Source organism: Staurois parvus, unplaced genomic scaffold (genome assembly GCF_062004578.1).
Source record: "Staurois parvus isolate SC_StPar_1 unplaced genomic scaffold, SC_StPar_1.0 ptg001302l, whole genome shotgun sequence".
Classification (NCBI taxonomy): domain Eukaryota; kingdom Metazoa; phylum Chordata; class Amphibia; order Anura; family Ranidae; genus Staurois; species Staurois parvus.
In genome coordinates, this window is record NW_028319098.1 from 12,585,474 (window position 1) to 12,604,180 (window position 18,707).

The 18,707-nt window shown below is 41.2% G+C and overlaps 22 non-coding genes across 22 annotated transcripts; all 22 read left to right on the forward strand.

The window, feature by feature from the left end:
• The first annotated feature begins 117 nt into the window (after positions 1-117).
• TRNAR-UCU (transfer RNA arginine (anticodon UCU)) lies at positions 118-202 on the forward strand. Its single transcript is given in 2 exon segments — positions 118-154; positions 167-202. It is a non-coding gene; the product is annotated as a tRNA-Arg (tRNA).
• A 622-nt stretch (positions 203-824) lies between these two features.
• Positions 825-909, forward strand: TRNAR-UCU (transfer RNA arginine (anticodon UCU)). The gene is given in 2 exon segments: positions 825-861; positions 874-909. It is a non-coding gene; the product is annotated as a tRNA-Arg (tRNA).
• Positions 910-1,532: 623 nt separating this feature from the next.
• On the forward strand, positions 1,533-1,617 carry TRNAR-UCU (transfer RNA arginine (anticodon UCU)). The gene is given in 2 exon segments: positions 1,533-1,569; positions 1,582-1,617. It is a non-coding gene; the product is annotated as a tRNA-Arg (tRNA).
• A 623-nt stretch (positions 1,618-2,240) lies between these two features.
• On the forward strand, positions 2,241-2,325 carry TRNAR-UCU (transfer RNA arginine (anticodon UCU)). Its single transcript is given in 2 exon segments — positions 2,241-2,277; positions 2,290-2,325. It is a non-coding gene; the product is annotated as a tRNA-Arg (tRNA).
• A 623-nt stretch (positions 2,326-2,948) lies between these two features.
• Positions 2,949-3,033, forward strand: TRNAR-UCU (transfer RNA arginine (anticodon UCU)). The gene is given in 2 exon segments: positions 2,949-2,985; positions 2,998-3,033. It is a non-coding gene; the product is annotated as a tRNA-Arg (tRNA).
• A 1,331-nt stretch (positions 3,034-4,364) lies between these two features.
• Positions 4,365-4,449, forward strand: TRNAR-UCU (transfer RNA arginine (anticodon UCU)). Its single transcript is given in 2 exon segments — positions 4,365-4,401; positions 4,414-4,449. It is a non-coding gene; the product is annotated as a tRNA-Arg (tRNA).
• A 623-nt stretch (positions 4,450-5,072) lies between these two features.
• On the forward strand, positions 5,073-5,157 carry TRNAR-UCU (transfer RNA arginine (anticodon UCU)). Its single transcript is given in 2 exon segments — positions 5,073-5,109; positions 5,122-5,157. It is a non-coding gene; the product is annotated as a tRNA-Arg (tRNA).
• A 623-nt stretch (positions 5,158-5,780) lies between these two features.
• Positions 5,781-5,865, forward strand: TRNAR-UCU (transfer RNA arginine (anticodon UCU)). Its single transcript is given in 2 exon segments — positions 5,781-5,817; positions 5,830-5,865. It is a non-coding gene; the product is annotated as a tRNA-Arg (tRNA).
• A 1,331-nt stretch (positions 5,866-7,196) lies between these two features.
• Positions 7,197-7,281, forward strand: TRNAR-UCU (transfer RNA arginine (anticodon UCU)). Its single transcript is given in 2 exon segments — positions 7,197-7,233; positions 7,246-7,281. It is a non-coding gene; the product is annotated as a tRNA-Arg (tRNA).
• A 623-nt stretch (positions 7,282-7,904) lies between these two features.
• On the forward strand, positions 7,905-7,989 carry TRNAR-UCU (transfer RNA arginine (anticodon UCU)). The gene is given in 2 exon segments: positions 7,905-7,941; positions 7,954-7,989. It is a non-coding gene; the product is annotated as a tRNA-Arg (tRNA).
• Positions 7,990-8,612: 623 nt separating this feature from the next.
• On the forward strand, positions 8,613-8,697 carry TRNAR-UCU (transfer RNA arginine (anticodon UCU)). Its single transcript is given in 2 exon segments — positions 8,613-8,649; positions 8,662-8,697. It is a non-coding gene; the product is annotated as a tRNA-Arg (tRNA).
• A 1,331-nt stretch (positions 8,698-10,028) lies between these two features.
• TRNAR-UCU (transfer RNA arginine (anticodon UCU)) lies at positions 10,029-10,113 on the forward strand. Its single transcript is given in 2 exon segments — positions 10,029-10,065; positions 10,078-10,113. It is a non-coding gene; the product is annotated as a tRNA-Arg (tRNA).
• Positions 10,114-11,444: 1,331 nt separating this feature from the next.
• Positions 11,445-11,529, forward strand: TRNAR-UCU (transfer RNA arginine (anticodon UCU)). Its single transcript is given in 2 exon segments — positions 11,445-11,481; positions 11,494-11,529. It is a non-coding gene; the product is annotated as a tRNA-Arg (tRNA).
• A 623-nt stretch (positions 11,530-12,152) lies between these two features.
• On the forward strand, positions 12,153-12,237 carry TRNAR-UCU (transfer RNA arginine (anticodon UCU)). The gene is given in 2 exon segments: positions 12,153-12,189; positions 12,202-12,237. It is a non-coding gene; the product is annotated as a tRNA-Arg (tRNA).
• Positions 12,238-12,860: 623 nt separating this feature from the next.
• Positions 12,861-12,945, forward strand: TRNAR-UCU (transfer RNA arginine (anticodon UCU)). Its single transcript is given in 2 exon segments — positions 12,861-12,897; positions 12,910-12,945. It is a non-coding gene; the product is annotated as a tRNA-Arg (tRNA).
• Positions 12,946-13,567: 622 nt separating this feature from the next.
• Positions 13,568-13,653, forward strand: TRNAR-UCU (transfer RNA arginine (anticodon UCU)). The gene is given in 2 exon segments: positions 13,568-13,605; positions 13,618-13,653. It is a non-coding gene; the product is annotated as a tRNA-Arg (tRNA).
• A 623-nt stretch (positions 13,654-14,276) lies between these two features.
• On the forward strand, positions 14,277-14,361 carry TRNAR-UCU (transfer RNA arginine (anticodon UCU)). The gene is given in 2 exon segments: positions 14,277-14,313; positions 14,326-14,361. It is a non-coding gene; the product is annotated as a tRNA-Arg (tRNA).
• A 622-nt stretch (positions 14,362-14,983) lies between these two features.
• Positions 14,984-15,068, forward strand: TRNAR-UCU (transfer RNA arginine (anticodon UCU)). Its single transcript is given in 2 exon segments — positions 14,984-15,020; positions 15,033-15,068. It is a non-coding gene; the product is annotated as a tRNA-Arg (tRNA).
• A 622-nt stretch (positions 15,069-15,690) lies between these two features.
• Positions 15,691-15,775, forward strand: TRNAR-UCU (transfer RNA arginine (anticodon UCU)). The gene is given in 2 exon segments: positions 15,691-15,727; positions 15,740-15,775. It is a non-coding gene; the product is annotated as a tRNA-Arg (tRNA).
• A 623-nt stretch (positions 15,776-16,398) lies between these two features.
• On the forward strand, positions 16,399-16,483 carry TRNAR-UCU (transfer RNA arginine (anticodon UCU)). Its single transcript is given in 2 exon segments — positions 16,399-16,435; positions 16,448-16,483. It is a non-coding gene; the product is annotated as a tRNA-Arg (tRNA).
• A 623-nt stretch (positions 16,484-17,106) lies between these two features.
• Positions 17,107-17,191, forward strand: TRNAR-UCU (transfer RNA arginine (anticodon UCU)). Its single transcript is given in 2 exon segments — positions 17,107-17,143; positions 17,156-17,191. It is a non-coding gene; the product is annotated as a tRNA-Arg (tRNA).
• A 1,332-nt stretch (positions 17,192-18,523) lies between these two features.
• Positions 18,524-18,608, forward strand: TRNAR-UCU (transfer RNA arginine (anticodon UCU)). Its single transcript is given in 2 exon segments — positions 18,524-18,560; positions 18,573-18,608. It is a non-coding gene; the product is annotated as a tRNA-Arg (tRNA).
• Positions 18,609-18,707: the final 99 nt, after the last annotated feature.

The window sequence follows — 18,707 nt, forward strand, 5'->3', positions numbered from 1 at the left end:
TGGAATGAATCTTAAGTTCATTCCTACACTCTATTGTCAGCCATATTTTGGAAGAGTTCATTTTCTACTCCTTTAGTAGTTCCTCAGTAAAGATCCTCTAAGATAACTATCACAGAGGGCTCTGTGGCGCAATGGATAGCGCATTGGACTTCTAGCTGATGTAGTAATTCAAAGGTTGTGGGTTCGAGTCCCACCAGAGTCGTTTTTATATAGACCTCATCCATAGCTACATTCCTCACTTGCTGCTCTATTCCTGTAAAGCAAAGGATTCCATTCATACGGGAGCGATAGTAAAGTAGATTTGCTAAAAAGTTAATGATAGAGCTTTTTAATTCAAGGCTCTCTTCAGAGTTGACTAATCAATTCAACAAGATTAGAGGTACCCTGTGAAATACGGAGCAAAGAGGGGAAGCAGTAAGCTAAGCTGCATTCTATCCCTCTCTTCCCTCGTGCTAGTCGTAATCCTGGACTCTGTCCTCTCCTATTTCTAACACACATCCATTCACTTTCCAAATCTTGCTACCTTCACCTCCATAATATTATCAAAGCATGTCCCGCCTTAACCAATGACACCACTAAACTTGCAATTCAACCCTTGCCATCTCTCACCTTTAAAAATACAAATCCCTAATCTTTGGCCTGCCTCTCCACAAATCCATCAATCACAAGAACACATGAGTAGGAAACGTTCGCTCCAAAACTGTAACTGGAATGAATCTTAAGTTCATTCCTACACTCTATTGTCAGCCATATTTTGGAAGAGTTCATTTTCTACTCCTTTAGTAGTTCCTCAGTAAAGATCCTCTAAGTTAGCTATCACAGAGGGCTCTGTGGCGCAATGGATAGCGCATTGGACTTCTAGCTGGTGTAGTAATTCAAACGTTGTGGGTTCGAGTCCCACCAGAGTCGGTTTTATATAGACCTCATCCATGGCTACATTCCCCACTTGCTGCTCTATTTCTGTAATGCAAAGGATTCCATTCATACGGGAGCGATAGTAAAGTAGATTTGCTAAAAAAGTTAATGATAGAGCCTTTTAATTCAAGGTTCTCTTGAGAGTTGACTAATCAATTCAACGAGATTAGAGGTACCCTGTGAAATACGGAGCAAAGAGGGGAAGCAGTAAGCTAAGCTGCATTCTATCCCTCTCTTCCCTCGTGCTAGTCGTAATCCTGGACTCTGTCCTCTCCTATTTCTAACACACATCCATTCACTTTCCAAATCTTGCTACATTCACCTCCATAATATTATCAAAGCATGTCCCGCCTTAACCAATGACACCACTAAACTTGCAATTCAACCCTTGCCATCTCTCACCTTTAAAAATGCAAATCCCTAATCTTTGGCCTGCCTCTCCACAGATCCATCAATCACAAGAACACATGAGTAGGAAACTTTCGGTCCAAAACTGTAACTGGATCGAATCTTAAGTTCATTCCTACACTCTATTGTCAGCCATATTTTGGAAGAGTTTCTTTTCTACTCCTTTAGTAGTTCCTCAGTAAAGATCCTCTAAGCTAATTCTCATGGAGGGCTCTATGGCGCAATGGATAGCGCATTGGACTTCTAGCTGGTGTAGTAATTCAAAGGTTGTGGGTTTGAGTCCCACCAGAGTCGGTTTTATATAGACCTCATCCATAGCTACATTCCTCACTTGCTGCTCTATTTCTGTAAAGCAAAGGATTCCATTCATACGGGAGCGATAGTAAAGTAGATTTGCTAAAAAAGTTAATGATAGAGCTTTTTAATTCAAGGTTCCCTTGAGAGTTGACTAATCAATTCAACAAGATTAGAGGTACCCTGTGAAATACGGAGCAAAGAGGGGAAGCAGTAAGCTAAGCTGCATTCTATCCCTCTCTTCCCTCGTGCTAGTCGTAAACCTGGACTCTGTCCTCTCCTATTTCTAACACACATCCATTCACTTTCCAAATCTTGCTACCTTCACCTCCATAATATTATCAAAGCATGTCCCGCCTTAACCAATGACACCACTAAACTTGCAATTCAACCCTTGCCATCTCTCACCTTTAAAAATGCAAATCCCTAAACTTTGACCTGCCTCTCCACAAATCCATCAATCACAAGAACACATGAGTAGGAAACGTTCGCTCCAAAACTGTAACTGGAATGAATCTTAAGTTCATTCCTACACTCTATTGTCAGCCATATTTTGGAAGAGTTTATTTTCTACTCCTTTAGTAGTTCCTCAGTAAAGTTCCTCTAAGATAGCTATCACAGAGGGCTCTTTGGTGCAATGGATAGCGCATTGGACTTCTAGCTGGTGTAGTAATTCAAAGGTTGTGGGTTCGAGTCCCACCAGAGTCATTTTTATATAGACCTCATCCATAGCTACATTCCTCACTTGCTGCTCTATTTCTGTAAAGCAAAGGATTCCATTCATACGGGAGCGATAGTAAAGTAGATTTGCTAAAAAAGTTAATGATAGAGCCTTTTAATTCAAGGTTCTCTTGAGAGTTGACTAATCAATTCAACAAGATTAGAGGTACCCTGTGAAATACGGAGCAAAGAGGGGAAGCAGTAAGCTAAGCTGCATTCTATCCCTCTCTTCCCTCGTGCTAGTCGTAATCCTGGACTCTGTCCTCTCCTATTTCTAACACACATCCATTCACTTTCCAAATCTTGCTACCTTCACCTCCATAATATTATCAAAGCATGTCCCGCCTTAACCAATGACACCACTAAACTTGCAATTCAACCCTTGCCATCTCTCACCTTTAAAAATACAAATCCCTAATCTTTGGCCTGCCTCTCCACAAATCCATCAATCACAAGAACACATGAGTAGGAAACGTTCGCTCCAAAACTGTAACTGGAATGAATCTTAAGTTCATTCCTACACTCTATTGTCAGCCATATTTTGGAAGAGTTCATTTTCTACTCCTTTAGTAGTTCCTCAGTAAAGATCCTCTAAGTTAGCTATCACAGAGGGCTCTGTGGCGCAATGGATAGCGCATTGGACTTCTAGCTGGTGTAGTAATTCAAAGGTTGTGGGTTCGAGTCCCACCAGAGTCGGTTTTATATAGACCTCATCCATGGCTACATTCCCCACTTGCTGCTCTATTTCTGTAATGCAAAGGATTCCATTCATACGGGAGCGATAGTAAAGTAGATTTGCTAAAAAAGTTAATGATAGAGCCTTTTAATTCAAGGTTCTCTTGAGAGTTGACTAATCAATTCAACGAGATTAGAGGTACCCTGTGAAATACGGAGCAAAGAGGGGAAGCAGTAAGCTAAGCTGCATTCTATCCCTCTCTTCCCTCGTGCTAGTCGTAATCCTGGACTCTGTCCTCTCCTATTTCTAACACACATCCATTCACTTTCCAAATCTTGCTACATTCACCTCCATAATATTATCAAAGCATGTCCCGCCTTAACCAATGACACCACTAAACTTGCAATTCAACCCTTGCCATCTCTCACCTTTAAAAATGCAAATCCCTAATCTTTGGCCTGCCTCTCCACAGATCCATCAATCACAAGAACACATGAGTAGGAAACTTTCGGTCCAAAACTGTAACTGGATCGAATCTTAAGTTCATTCCTACACTCTATTGTCAGCCATATTTTGGAAGAGTTTCTTTTCTACTCCTTTAGTAGTTCCTCAGTAAAGATCCTCTAAGCTAGTTATCATGGAGTGCTCTATGGCGCAATGGATAGTGCATTGGACTTCTAGCTGGTGTAGTAATTCAAAGGTTGTGGGTTTGAGTCCCACCAGAGTCGGTTTTATATAGACCTCATCCATAGCTACATTCCTCACTTGCTGCTCTATTTCTGTAAAGCAAAGGATTCCATTCATACGGGAGCGATAGTAAAGTAGATATGCTAAAAAAGTTAATGATAGAGCTTTTTAATTCAAGGTTCCCTTGAGAGTTGACTAATCAATTCAACAAGATTAGAGGTACCCTGTGAAATACGGAGCAAAGAGGGGAAGCAGTAAGCTAAGCTGCATTCTAGCCCTCTCTTCCCTCGTGCTAGTCGTAAACCTGGACTCTGTCCTCTCCTATTTCTAACACACATCCATTCACTTTCCAAATCTTGCTACCTTCACCTCCATAATATTATCAAAGCATGTCCCGCCTTAACCAATGACACCACTAAACTTGCAATTCAACCCTTGCCATCTCTCACCTTTAAAAATGCAAATCCCTAAACTTTGACCTGCCTCTCCACAAATCCATCAATCACAAGAACACATGAGTAGGAAACGTTCGCTCCAAAACTGTAACTGGAATGAATCTTAAGTTCATTCCTACACTCTATTGTCAGCCATATTTTGGAAGAGTTTATTTTCTACTCCTTTAGTAGTTCCTCAGTAAAGTTCCTCTAAGATAGCTATCACAGAGGGCTCTTTGGTGCAATGGATAGCGCATTGGACTTCTAGCTGGTGTAGTAATTCAAAGGTTGTGGGTTCGAGTCCCACCAGAGTCGTTTTTATATAGACCTCATCCATAGCTACATTCCTCACTTGCTGCTCTATTTCTGTAAAGCAAAGGATTCCATTCATACGGGAGCGATAGTAAAGTAGATTTGCTAAAAAAGTTAATGATAGAGCCTTTTAATTCAAGGTTCTCTTGAGAGTTGACTAATCAATTCAACAAGATTAGAGGTACCCTGTGAAATACGGAGCAAAGAGGGGAAGCAGTAAGCTAAGCTGCATTCTATCCCTCTCTTCCCTCGTGCTAGTCGTAATCCTGGACTCTGTCCTCTCCTATTTCTAACACACATCCATTCACTTTCCAAATCTTGCTACCTTCACCTCCATAATATTATCAAAGCATGTCCCGCCGTAACCAATGACACCACTAAACTTGCAATTCAACCCTTGCCATCTCTCACCTTTAAAAATGCAAAACCCTAATCTTTGGCCTGCCTCTCCACATATCCATCAATCACAAGAACACATGAGTAGGAAACTTTCGCTCCAAAACTGTATCTGGAACGAATCTTAAGTTCATTCCTACACTCTATTGTCAGCCATATTTTGGAAGAGTTTATTTTCTACTCCTTTAGTAGTTCCTCAGTAAGGATCCTCTAAGATAGCTCTCATGGAGGGCTCTGTGGCGCAATGGATAGCGCATTGGACTTCTAGCTGGTGTAGTAATTCAAAGGTTGTGGGTTCGAGTCCCACCAGAGTCAGTTTTATATAGACCTCATCCATAGCTACATTCCTCACTTGCTGCTCTATTTCTGTAAAGCAAAGGATTCCATTCATACGGGAGCGATAGTAAAGTAGATTTGCTAAAAAAGTTAATGATAGAGCTTTTTAATTCAAGGTTCTCTTGAGAGTTGACTAATCAATTCAACAAGATTAGAGGTACCCTGTGAAATACGGAGCAAAGAGGGGAAGCAGTAAGCTAAGCTGCATTCTATCCCTCTCTTCCCTCGTGCTAGTCGTAATCCTGGACTCTGTCCTCTCCTATTTCTAACACACATCCATTCACTTTCCAAATCTTGCTACCTTCACCTCCATAATATTATCAAAGCATGTCCCGCCTTAACCAATGACACCACTAAACTTGCAATTCAACCCTTGCCATCTCTCACCTTTAAAAATACAAATCCCTAATCTTTGGCCTGCCTCTCCACAAATCCATCAATCACAAGAACACATGAGTAGGAAACGTTCGCTCCAAAACTGTAACTGGAATGAATCTTAAGTTCATTCCTACACTCTATTGTCAGCCATATTTTGGAAGAGTTCATTTTCTACTCCTTTAGTAGTTCCTCAGTAAAGATCCTCTAAGTTAGCTATCACAGAGGGCTCTGTGGCGCAATGGATAGCGCATTGGACTTCTAGCTGGTGTAGTAATTCAAAGGTTGTGGGTTCGAGTCCCACCAGAGTCGGTTTTATATAGACCTCATCCATGGCTACATTCCCCACTTGCTGCTCTATTTCTGTAATGCAAAGGATTCCATTCATACGGGAGCGATAGTAAAGTAGATTTGCTAAAAAAGTTAATGATAGAGCCTTTTAATTCAAGGTTCTCTTGAGAGTTGACTAATCAATTCAACAAGATTAGAGGTACCCTGTGAAATACGGAGCAAAGAGGGGAAGCAGTAAGCTAAGCTGCATTCTATCCCTCTCTTCCCTCGTGCTAGTCGTAAACCTGGACTCTGTCCTCTCCTATTTCTAACACACATCCATTCACTTTCCAAATCTTGCTACCTTCACCTCCATAATATTATCAAAGCATGTCCCGCCTTAACCAATGACACCACTAAACTTGCAATTCAACCCTTGCCATCTCTCACCTTTAAAAATGCAAATCCCTAATCTTTGGCCTGCCTCTCCACAGATCCATCAATCACAAGAACACATGAATAGGAAACGTTCGCTCCAAAACTGTAACTGGAACGAATCTTAAGTTCATTCCTACACTCTATTGTCAGCCATATTTTGGAAGAGTTTAATTTCTACTCCTTTAGTAGTTCCTCAGTAAGGTTCTTCTAAGATAGCTCTCATGGAGGGCTCTGTGGCGCAATGGATAGCGCATTGGACTTCTAGCTGGTGTAGTAATTCAAAGGTAGCTGGTTCGAGTCCCACCAGAGTCGGTTTTATATAGACCTCATCCATAGCTACATTCCTCACTTGCTGCTCTATTTCTGTAAAGCAAAGGATTCCATTCATACGGGAGCGATAGTAAAGTAGATTTGCTAAAAAAGTTAATGATAGAGCCTTTTAATTCAAGGTTCTCTTGAGAGTTGACTAATCAATTCAACAAGATTAGAGGTACCCTGTGAAATACGGAGCAAAGAGGGGAAGCAGTAAGCTAAGCTGCATTCTATCCCTCTCTTCCCTCGTGCTAGTCGTAATCCTGGACTCTGTCCTCTCCTATTTCTAACACACATCCATTCACTTTCCAAATCTTGCTACCTTCACCTCCATAATATTATCAAAGCATGTCCCGCCGTAACCAATGACACCACTAAACTTGCAATTCAACCCTTGCCATCTCTCACCTTTAAAAATGCAAAACCCTAATCTTTGGCCTGCCTCTCCACATATCCATCAATCACAAGAACACATGAGTAGGAAACTTTCGCTCCAAAACTGTATCTGGAACGAATCTTAAGTTCATTCCTACACTCTATTGTCAGCCATATTTTGGAAGAGTTTATTTTCTACTCCTTTAGTAGTTCCTCAGTAAGGATCCTCTAAGATAGCTCTCATGGAGGGCTCTGTGGCGCAATGGATAGCGCATTGGACTTCTAGCTGGTGTAGTAATTCAAAGGTTGTGGGTTCGAGTCCCACCAGAGTCAGTTTTATATAGACCTCATCCATAGCTACATTCCTCACTTGCTGCTCTATTTCTGTAAAGCAAAGGATTCCATTCATACGGGAGCGATAGTAAAGTAGATTTGCTAAAAAAGTTAATGATAGAGCTTTTTAATTCAAGGTTCTCTTGAGAGTTGACTAATCAATTCAACAAGATTAGAGGTACCCTGTGAAATACGGAGCAAAGAGGGGAAGCAGTAAGCTAAGCTGCATTCTATCCCTCTCTTCCCTCGTGCTAGTCGTAATCCTGGACTCTGTCCTCTCCTATTTCTAACACACATCCATTCACTTTCCAAATCTTGCTACCTTCACCTCCATAATATTATCAAAGCATGTCCCGCCTTAACCAATGACACCACTAAACTTGCAATTCAACCCTTGCCATCTCTCACCTTTAAAAATACAAATCCCTAATCTTTGGCCTGCCTCTCCACAAATCCATCAATCACAAGAACACATGAGTAGGAAACGTTCGCTCCAAAACTGTAACTGGAATGAATCTTAAGTTCATTCCTACACTCTATTGTCAGCCATATTTTGGAAGAGTTCATTTTCTACTCCTTTAGTAGTTCCTCAGTAAAGATCCTCTAAGTTAGCTATCACAGAGGGCTCTGTGGCGCAATGGATAGCGCATTGGACTTCTAGCTGGTGTAGTAATTCAAAGGTTGTGGGTTCGAGTCCCACCAGAGTCGGTTTTATATAGACCTCATCCATGGCTACATTCCCCACTTGCTGCTCTATTTCTGTAATGCAAAGGATTCCATTCATACGGGAGCGATAGTAAAGTAGATTTGCTAAAAAAGTTAATGATAGAGCCTTTTAATTCAAGGTTCTCTTGAGAGTTGACTAATCAATTCAACGAGATTAGAGGTACCCTGTGAAATACGGAGCAAAGAGGGGAAGCAGTAAGCTAAGCTGCATTCTATCCCTCTCTTCCCTCGTGCTAGTCGTAATCCTGGACTCTGTCCTCTCCTATTTCTAACACACATCCATTCACTTTCCAAATCTTGCTACATTCACCTCCATAATATTATCAAAGCATGTCCCGCCTTAACCAATGACACCACTAAACTTGCAATTCAACCCTTGCCATCTCTCACCTTTAAAAATGCAAATCCCTAATCTTTGGCCTGCCTCTCCACAGATCCATCAATCACAAGAACACATGAGTAGGAAACTTTCGGTCCAAAACTGTAACTGGATCGAATCTTAAGTTCATTCCTACACTCTATTGTCAGCCATATTTTGGAAGAGTTTCTTTTCTACTCCTTTAGTAGTTCCTCAGTAAAGATCCTCTAAGCTAGTTCTCATGGAGGGCTCTATGGCGCAATGGATAGCGCATTGGACTTCTAGCTGGTGTAGTAATTCAAAGGTTGTGGGTTTGAGTCCCACCAGAGTCGGTTTTATATAGACCTCATCCATAGCTACATTCCTCACTTGCTGCTCTATTTCTGTAAAGCAAAGGATTCCATTCATACGGGAGCGATAGTAAAGTAGATTTGCTAAAAAAGTTAATGATAGAGCTTTTTAATTCAAGGTTCCCTTGAGAGTTGACTAATCAATTCAACAAGATTAGAGGTACCCTGTGAAATACGGAGCAAAGAGGGGAAGCAGTAAGCTAAGCTGCATTCTATCCCTCTCTTCCCTCGTGCTAGTCGTAAACCTGGACTCTGTCCTCTCCTATTTCTAACACACATCCATTCACTTTCCAAATCTTGCTACCTTCACCTCCATAATATTATCAAAGCATGTCCCGCCTTAACCAATGACACCACTAAACTTGCAATTCAACCCTTGCCATCTCTCACCTTTAAAAATGCAAATCCCTAAACTTTGACCTGCCTCTCCACAAATCCATCAATCACAAGAACACATGAGTAGGAAACGTTCGCTCCAAAACTGTAACTGGAATGAATCTTAAGTTCATTCCTACACTCTATTGTCAGCCATATTTTGGAAGAGTTTATTTTCTACTCCTTTAGTAGTTCCTCAGTAAAGTTCCTCTAAGATAGCTATCACAGAGGGCTCTTTGGTGCAATGGATAGCGTATTGGACTTCTAGCTGGTGTAGTAATTCAAAGGTTGTGGGTTCGAGTCCCACCAGAGTCATTTTTATATAGACCTCATCCATAGCTACATTCCTCACTTGCTGCTCTATTTCTGTAAAGCAAAGGATTCCATTCATACGGGAGCGATAGTAAAGTAGATTTGCTAAAAAAGTTAATGATAGAGCCTTTTAATTCAAGGTTCTCTTGAGAGTTGACTAATCAATTCAACAAGATTAGAGGTACCCTGTGAAATACGGAGCAAAGAGGGGAAGCAGTAAGCTAAGCTGCATTCTATCCCTCTCTTCCCTCGTGCTAGTCGTAATCCTGGACTCTGTCCTCTCCTATTTCTAACACACATCCATTCACTTTCCAAATCTTGCTACCTTCACCTCCATAATATTATCAAAGCATGTCCCGCCTTAACCAATGACACCACTAAACTTGCAATTCAACCCTTGCCATCTCTCACCTTTAAAAATACAAATCCCTAATCTTTGGCCTGCCTCTCCACAAATCCATCAATCACAAGAACACATGAGTAGGAAACGTTCGCTCCAAAACTGTAACTGGAATGAATCTTAAGTTCATTCCTACACTCTATTGTCAGCCATATTTTGGAAGAGTTCATTTTCTACTCCTTTAGTAGTTCCTCAGTAAAGATCCTCTAAGTTAGCTATCACAGAGGGCTCTGTGGCGCAATGGATAGCGCATTGGACTTCTAGCTGGTGTAGTAATTCAAAGGTTGTGGGTTCGAGTCCCACCAGAGTCGGTTTTATATAGACCTCATCCATGGCTACATTCCCCACTTGCTGCTCTATTTCTGTAATGCAAAGGATTCCATTCATACGGGAGCGATAGTAAAGTAGATTTGCTAAAAAAGTTAATGATAGAGCCTTTTAATTCAAGGTTCTCTTGAGAGTTGACTAATCAATTCAACGAGATTAGAGGTACCCTGTGAAATACGGAGCAACGAGGGGAAGCAGTAAGCTAAGCTGCATTCTATCCCTCTCTTCCCTCGTGCTAGTCGTAATCCTGGACTCTGTCCTCTCCTATTTCTAACACACATCCATTCACTTTCCAAATCTTGCTACATTCACCTCCATAATATTATCAAAGCATGTCCCGCCTTAACCAATGACACCACTAAACTTGCAATTCAACCCTTGCCATCTCTCACCTTTAAAAATGCAAATCCCTAATCTTTGGCCTGCCTCTCCACAGATCCATCAATCACAAGAACACATGAGTAGGAAACTTTCGGTCCAAAACTGTAACTGGATCGAATCTTAAGTTCATTCCTACACTCTATTGTAAGCCATATTTTGGAAGAGTTTCTTTTCTACTCCTTTAGTAGTTCCTCAGTAAAGATCCTCTAAGCTAGTTCTCATGGAGTGCTCTATGGCGCAATGGATAGCACATTGGACTTCTAGCTGGTGTAGTAATTCAAAGGTTGTGGGTTTGAGTCCCACCAGAGTCGGTTTTATATAGACCTCATCCATAGCTACATTCCTCACTTGCTGCTCTATTTCTGTAAAGCAAAGGATTCCATTCATACGGGAGCGATAGTAAAGTAGATTTGCTAAAAAAGTTAATGATAGAGCTTTTTAATTCAAGGTTCCCTTGAGAGTTGACTAATCAATTCAACAAGATTAGAGGTACCCTGTGAAATACGGAGCAAAGAGGGGAAGCAGTAAGCTAAGCTGCATTCTATCCCTCTCTTCCCTCGTGCTAGTCGTAAACCTGGACTCTGTCCTCTCCTATTTCTAACACACATCCATTCACTTTCCAAATCTTGCTACCTTCACCTCCATAATATTATCAAAGCATGTCCCGCCTTAACCAATGACACCACTAAACTTGCAATTCAACCCTTGCCATCTCTCACCTTTAAAAATGCAAATCCCTAAACTTTGACCTGCCTCTCCACAAATCCATCAATCACAAGAACACATGAGTAGGAAACGTTCGCTCCAAAACTGTAACTGGAATGAATCTTAAGTTCATTCCTACACTCTATTGTCAGCCATATTTTGGAAGAGTTTATTTTCTACTCCTTTAGTAGTTCCTCAGTAAAGTTCCTCTAAGATAGCTATCACAGAGGGCTCTTTGGTGCAATGGATAGCGCATTGGACTTCTAGCTGGTGTAGTAATTCAAAGGTTGTGGGTTCGAGTCCCACCAGAGTCATTTTTATATAGACCTCATCCATAGCTACATTCCTCACTTGCTGCTCTATTTCTGTAAAGCAAAGGATTCCATTCATACGGGAGCGATAGTAAAGTAGATTTGCTAAAAAAGTTAATGATAGAGCCTTTTAATTCAAGGTTCTCTTGAGAGTTGACTAATCAATTCAACAAGATTAGAGGTACCCTGTGAAATACGGAGCAAAGAGGGGAAGCAGTAAGCTAAGCTGCATTCTATCCCTCTCTTCCCTCGTGCTAGTCGTAATCCTGGACTCTGTCCTCTCCTATTTCTAACACACATCCATTCACTTTCCAAATCTTGCTACCTTCACCTCCATAATATTATCAAAGCATGTCCCGCCTTAACCAATGACACCACTAAACTTGCAATTCAACCCTTGCCATCTCTCACCTTTAAAAATACAAATCCCTAATCTTTGGCCTGCCTCTCCACAAATCCATCAATCACAAGAACACATGAGTAGGAAACGTTCGCTCCAAAACTGTAACTGGAATGAATCTTAAGTTCATTCCTACACTCTATTGTCAGCCATATTTTGGAAGAGTTCATTTTCTACTCCTTTAGTAGTTCCTCAGTAAAGATCCTCTAAGTTAGCTATCACAGAGGGCTCTGTGGCGCAATGGATAGCGCATTGGACTTCTAGCTGGTGTAGTAATTCAAAGGTTGTGGGTTCGAGTCCCACCAGAGTCGGTTTTATATAGACCTCATCCATGGCTACATTCCCCACTTGCTGCTCTATTTCTATAATGCAAAGGATTCCATTCATACGGGAGCGATAGTAAAGTAGATTTGCTAAAAAAGTTAATGATAGAGCCTTTTAATTCAAGGTTCTCTTGAGAGTTGACTAATCAATTCAACGAGATTAGAGGTACCCTGTGAAATACGGAGCAAAGAGGGGAAGCAGTAAGCTAAGCTGCATTCTATCCCTCTCTTCCCTCGTGCTAGTCGTAATCCTGGACTCTGTCCTCTCCTATTTCTAACACACATCCATTCACTTTCCAAATCTTGCTACATTCACCTCCATAATATTATCAAAGCATGTCCCGCCTTAACCAATGACACCACTAAACTTGCAATTCAACCCTTGCCATCTCTCACCTTTAAAAATGCAAATCCCTAATCTTTGGCCTGCCTCTCCACAGATCCATCAATCACAAGAACACATGAGTAGGAAACTTTCGGTCCAAAACTGTAACTGGATCGAATCTTAAGTTCATTCCTACACTCTATTGTCAGCCATATTTTGGAAGAGTTTCTTTTCTACTCCTTTAGTAGTTCCTCAGTAAAGATCCTCTAAGCTAGTTCTCATGGAGGGCTCTATGGCGCAATGGATAGCGCATTGGACTTCTAGCTGGTGTAGTAATTCAAAGGTTGTGGGTTTGAGTCCCACCAGAGTCGGTTTTATATAGACCTCATCCATAGCTACATTCCTCACTTGCTGCTCTATTTCTGTAAAGCAAAGGATTCCATTCATACGGGAGCGATAGTAAAGTAGATTTGCTAAAAAAGTTAATGATAGAGCTTTTTAATTCAAGGTTCCCTTGAGAGTTGACTAATCAATTCAACAAGATTAGAGGTACCCTGTGAAATACGGAGCAAAGAGGGAAAGCAGTAAGCTAAGCTGCATTCTATCCCTCTCTTCCCTCGTGCTAGTCGTAATCCTGGACTCTGTCCTCTCCTATTTCTAACACACATCCATTCACTTTCCAAATCTTGCTACCTTCACCTCCATAATATTATCAAAGCATGTCCCGCCTTAACCAATGACACCACTAAACTTGCAATTCAACCCTTGCCATCTCTCACCTTTAAAAATACAAATCCCTAATCTTTGGCCTGCCTCTCCACAAATCCATCAATCACAAGAACACATGAGTAGGAAACGTTCGCTCCAAAACTGTAACTGGAATGAATCTTAAGTTCATTCCTACACTCTATTGTCAGCCATATTTTGGAAGAGTTCATTTTCTACTCCTTTAGTAGTTCCTTAGTAAAGATCCTCTAAGAAGGCTATCACAGAGGCCTCTGTGGCGCAATGGATAGCGCATTGGACTTCTAGCTGGTGTAGTAATTCAAAGGTTGTGAGTTCGAGTCCCACCAGAGTCGTTTTTATATAGACCTCATCCATAGCTACATTCCTCACTTGCTGCTCTATTTCTGTAAAGCAAAGGATTCCATTCATACGGGAGCGATAGTAAAGTAGATTTGCTAAAAAAGTTAATGATAGAGCTTTTTAATTCAAGGTTCCCTTGAGAGTTGACTAATCAATTCAACAAGATTAGAGGTACCCTGTGAAATACGGAGCAAAGAGGGGAAGCAGTAAGCTAAGCTGCATTCTATCCCTCTCTTCCCTCGTGCTAGTCGTAATCCTGGACTCTGTCCTCTCCTATTTCTAACACACATCCATTCACTTTCCAAATCTTGCTACCTTCACCTCCATAATATTATCAAAACATGTCCCGCCTTAACGAATGACACCACTAAACTTGCAATTTAACCCTTGCCATCTCTCACCTTTAAAAATACAAATCCCTAATCTTTGGCCTGCCTCTCCACAAATCCATCAATCACAAGAACACATGAGTAGGAAACTTTCGCTCCAAAACCGTAACTGGAATGAATCTTAAGTTCATTCCTACACTCTATTGTCAGCCATATTTTGGAAGAGTTCATTTTCTACTCCTTTAGTAGTTCCTCAGTAAAGATCCTCTAAGATAGCTATCACAGAGGGCTCTGTGGCGCAATGGATAGCGCATTGGACTTCTAGCTGATGTAGTAATTCAAAGGTTGTGGGTTCGAGTCCCACCAGAGTCGTTTTTATATAGACCTCATCCATAGCTACATTCCTCACTTGCTGCTCTATTCCTGTAAAGCAAAGGATTCCATTCATACGGGAGCGATAGTAAAGTAGATTTGCTAAAAAGTTAATGATAGAGCTTTTTAATTCAAGGCTCTCTTCAGAGTTGACTAATCAATTCAACAAGATTAGAGGTACCCTGTGAAATACGGAGCAAAGAGGGGAAGCAGTAAGCTAAGCTGCATTCTATCCCTCTCTTCCCTCGTGCTAGTCGTAATCCTGGACTCTGTCCTCTCCTATTTCTAACACACATCCATTCACTTTCCAAATCTTGCTACCTTCACCTCCATAATATTATCAAAGCATGTCCCGCCTTAACCAATGACACCACTAAACTTGCAATTCAACCCTTGCCATCTCTCACCTTTAAAAATACAAATCCCTAATCTTTGGCCTGCCTCTCCACAAATCCATCAATCACAAGAACACATGAGTAGGAAACGTTCGCTCCAAAACTGTAACTGGAATGAATCTTAAGTTCATTCCTACACTCTATTGTCAGCCATATTTTGGAAGAGTTCATTTTCTACTCCTTTAGTAGTTCCTCAGTAAAGATCCTCTAAGTTAGCTATCACAGAGGGCTCTGTGGCGCAATGGATAGCGCATTGGACTTCTAGCTGATGTAGTAATTCAAAGGTTGTGGGTTCGAGTCCCACCAGAGTCGTTTTTATATAGACCTCATCCATAGCTACATTCCTCACTTGCTGCTCTATTCCTGTAAAGCAAAGGATTCCATTCATACGGGAGCGATAGTAAAGTAGATTTGCTAAAAAGTTAATGATAGAGCTTTTTAATTCAAGGCTCTCTTCACAGTTGACTAATCAATTCAACAAGATTAGAGGTACCCTGTGAAATACGGAGCAAAGAGGGGAAGCAGTAAGCTAAGCTGCATTCTATCCCTCTCTTCCCTCGTGCTAGTCGTAATCCTGGACTCTGTCCTCTCCTATTTCTAACACACATCCATTCACTTTCCAAATCTTGCTACCTTCACCTCCATAATATTATCAAAGCATGTCCCGCCTTAACCAATGACACCACTAAACTTGCAATTCAACCCTTGCCATCTCTCACCTTTAAAAATACAAATCCCTAATCTTTGGCCTGCCTCTCCACAAATCCATCAATCACAAGAACACATGAGTAGGAAACGTTCGCTCCAAAACTGTAACTGGAATGAATCTTAAGTTCATTCCTACACTCTATTGTCAGCCATATTTTGGAAGAGTTCATTTTCTACTCCTTTAGTAGTTCCTCAGTAAAGATCCTCTAAGTTAGCTATCACAGAGGGCTCTGTGGCGCAATGGATAGCGCATTGGACTTCTAGCTGGTGTAGTAATTCAAAGGTTGTGGGTTCGAGTCCCACCAGAGTCGGTTTTATATAGACCTCATCCATGGCTACATTCCCCACTTGCTGCTCTATTTCTGTAATGCAAAGGATTCCATTCATACGGGAGCGATAGTAAAGTAGATTTGCTAAAAAAGTTAATGATAGAGCCTTTTAATTCAAGGTTCTCTTGAGAGTTGACTAATCAATTCAACGAGATTAGAGGTACCCTGTGAAATACGGAGCAAAGAGGGGAAGCAGTAAGCTAAGCTGCATTCTATCCCTCTCTTCCCTCGTGCTAGTCGTAATCCTGGACTCTGTCCTCTCCTATTTCTAACACACATCCATTCACTTTCCAAATCTTGCTACATTCACCTCCATAATATTATCAAAGCATGTCCCGCCTTAACCAATGACACCACTAAACTTGCAATTCAACCCTTGCCATCTCTCACCTTTAAAAATGCAAATCCCTAATCTTTGGCCTGCCTCTCCACAGATCCATCAATCACAAGAACACATGAGTAGGAAACTTTCGGTCCAAAACTGTAACTGGATCGAATCTTAAGTTCATTCCTACACTCTATTGTCAGCCATATTTTGGAAGAGTTTCTTTTCTACTCCTTTAGTAGTTCCTCAGTAAAGATCCTCTAAGCTAGTTCTCATGGAGGGCTCTATGGCGCAATGGATAGCGCATTGGACTTCTAGCTGGTGTAGTAATTCAAAGGTTGTGGGTTTGAGTCCCACCAGAGTCGGTTTTATATAGACCTCATCCATAGCTACATTCCTCACTTGCTGCTCTATTTCTGTAAAGCAAAGGATTCCATTCATACGGGAGCGATAGTAAAGTAGATTTGCTAAAAAAGTTAATGATAGAGCTTTTTAATTCAAGGTTCCCTTGAGAGTTGACTAATCAATTCAACAAGATTAGAGGTACCCTGTGAAATACGGAGCAAAGAGGGGAAGCAGTAAGCTAAGCTGCATTCTATCCCTCTCTTCCCTCGTGCTAGTCGTAATCCTGGACTCTGTCCTCTCCTATTTCTAACACACATCCATTCACTTTCCAAATCTTGCTACATTCACCTCCATAATATTATCAAAGCATGTCCCGCCTTAACCAATGACACCACTAAACTTGCAATTCAACCCTTGCCATCTCTCACCTTTAAAAATGCAAATCCCTAATCTTTGGCCTGCCTCTCCACAGATCCATCAATCACAAGAACACATGAGTAGGAAACTTTCGGTCCAAAACTGTAACTGGATCGAATCTTAAGTTCATTCCTACACTCTATTGTCAGCCATATTTTGGAAGAGTTTCTTTTCTACTCCTTTAGTAGTTCCTCAGTAAAGATCCTCTAAGCTAGTTCTCATGGAGGGCTCTATGGCGCAATGGATAGCGCATTGGACTTCTAGCTGGTGTAGTAATTCAAAGGTTGTGGGTTTGAGTCCCACCAGAGTCGGTTTTATATAGACCTCATCCATAGCTACATTCCTCACTTGCTGCTCTATTTCTGTAAAGCAAAGGATTCCATTCATACGGGAGCGATAGTAAAGTAGATTTGCTAAAAAAGTTAATGATAGAGCTTTTTTAATTCAAGGTTCCCTTGAGAGTTGACTAATCAATTCAACAAGATTAGAGGTACCCTGTGAAATACGGAGCAAAGAGGGGAAGCAGTAAGCTAAGCTGCATTCTATCCCTCTCTTCCCTCGTGCTAGTCGTAAACCTGGACTCTGTCCTCTCCTATTTCTAACACACATCCATTCACTTTCCAAATCTTGCTACCTTCACCTCCATAATATTATCAAAGCATGTCCCGCCTTAACCAATGACACCACTAAACTTGCAATTCAACCCTTGCCATCTCTCACCTTTAAAAATGCAAATCCCTAAACTTTGACCTGCCTCTCCACAAATCCATCAATCACAAGAACACATGAGTAGGAAACGTTCGCTCCAAAACTGTAACTGGAATGAATCTTAAGTTCATTCCTACACTCTATTGTCAGCCATATTTTGGAAGAGTTTATTTTCTACTCCTTTAGTAGTTCCTCAGTAAAGTTCCTCTAAGATATCTATCACAGAGGGCTCTTTGGTGCAATGGATAGCTCATTGCACTTCTAGCTGGTGTAGTAATTCAAAGGTTGTGGGTTCGAGTCCCACCAGAGTCGTTTTTATATAGACCTCATCCATAGCTACATTCCTCACTTGCTGCTCTATTTCTGTAAAGCAAAGGATTCCATTCATACGGGAGCGATAGTAATGTAGATTTGCTAAAAAAGTTAATGATAGAGCCTTTTAATTCAAGGTTCTCTTGAGAGTTGACTAATCAATTCAACAAGATTAGAGGTACCCTGTGAAATACGGAGCAAAGAGGGGAAGCAGTAAGCTAAGCTGCATTCTATCCCTCTCTTCCCTCGTGCTAGTCGTAATCCTGGACTCTGTCCTCTCCTATTTCTAACACACATCCATTCACTTTCCAAATCTTGCTACCTTCACCTCCATAATATTATCAAAGCATGTCCCGCCGTAACCAATGACACCACTAAACTTGCAATTCAACCCTTGCCATCTCTCACCTTTAAAAATGCAAAACCCTAATCTTTGGCCTGCCTCTCCACATATCCATCAATCACAAGAACACATGAGTAGGAAACTTTCGCTCCAAAACTGTATCTGGAACGAATCTTAAGTTCATTCCTACACTCTATTGTCAGCCATATTTTGGAAGAGTTTATTTTCTACTCCTTTAGTAGTTCCTCAGTAAGGATCCTCTAAGATAGCTCTCATGGAGGGCTCTGTGGCGCAATGGATAGCGCATTGGACTTCTAGCTGGTGTAGTAATTCAAAGGTTGTGGGTTCGAGTCCCACCAGAGTCAGTTTTATATAGACCTCATCCATAGCTACATTCCTCACTTGCTGCTCTATTTCTGTAAAGCAAAGGATTTCATTCATACGGGAGCGATAGTAAAGTAGAT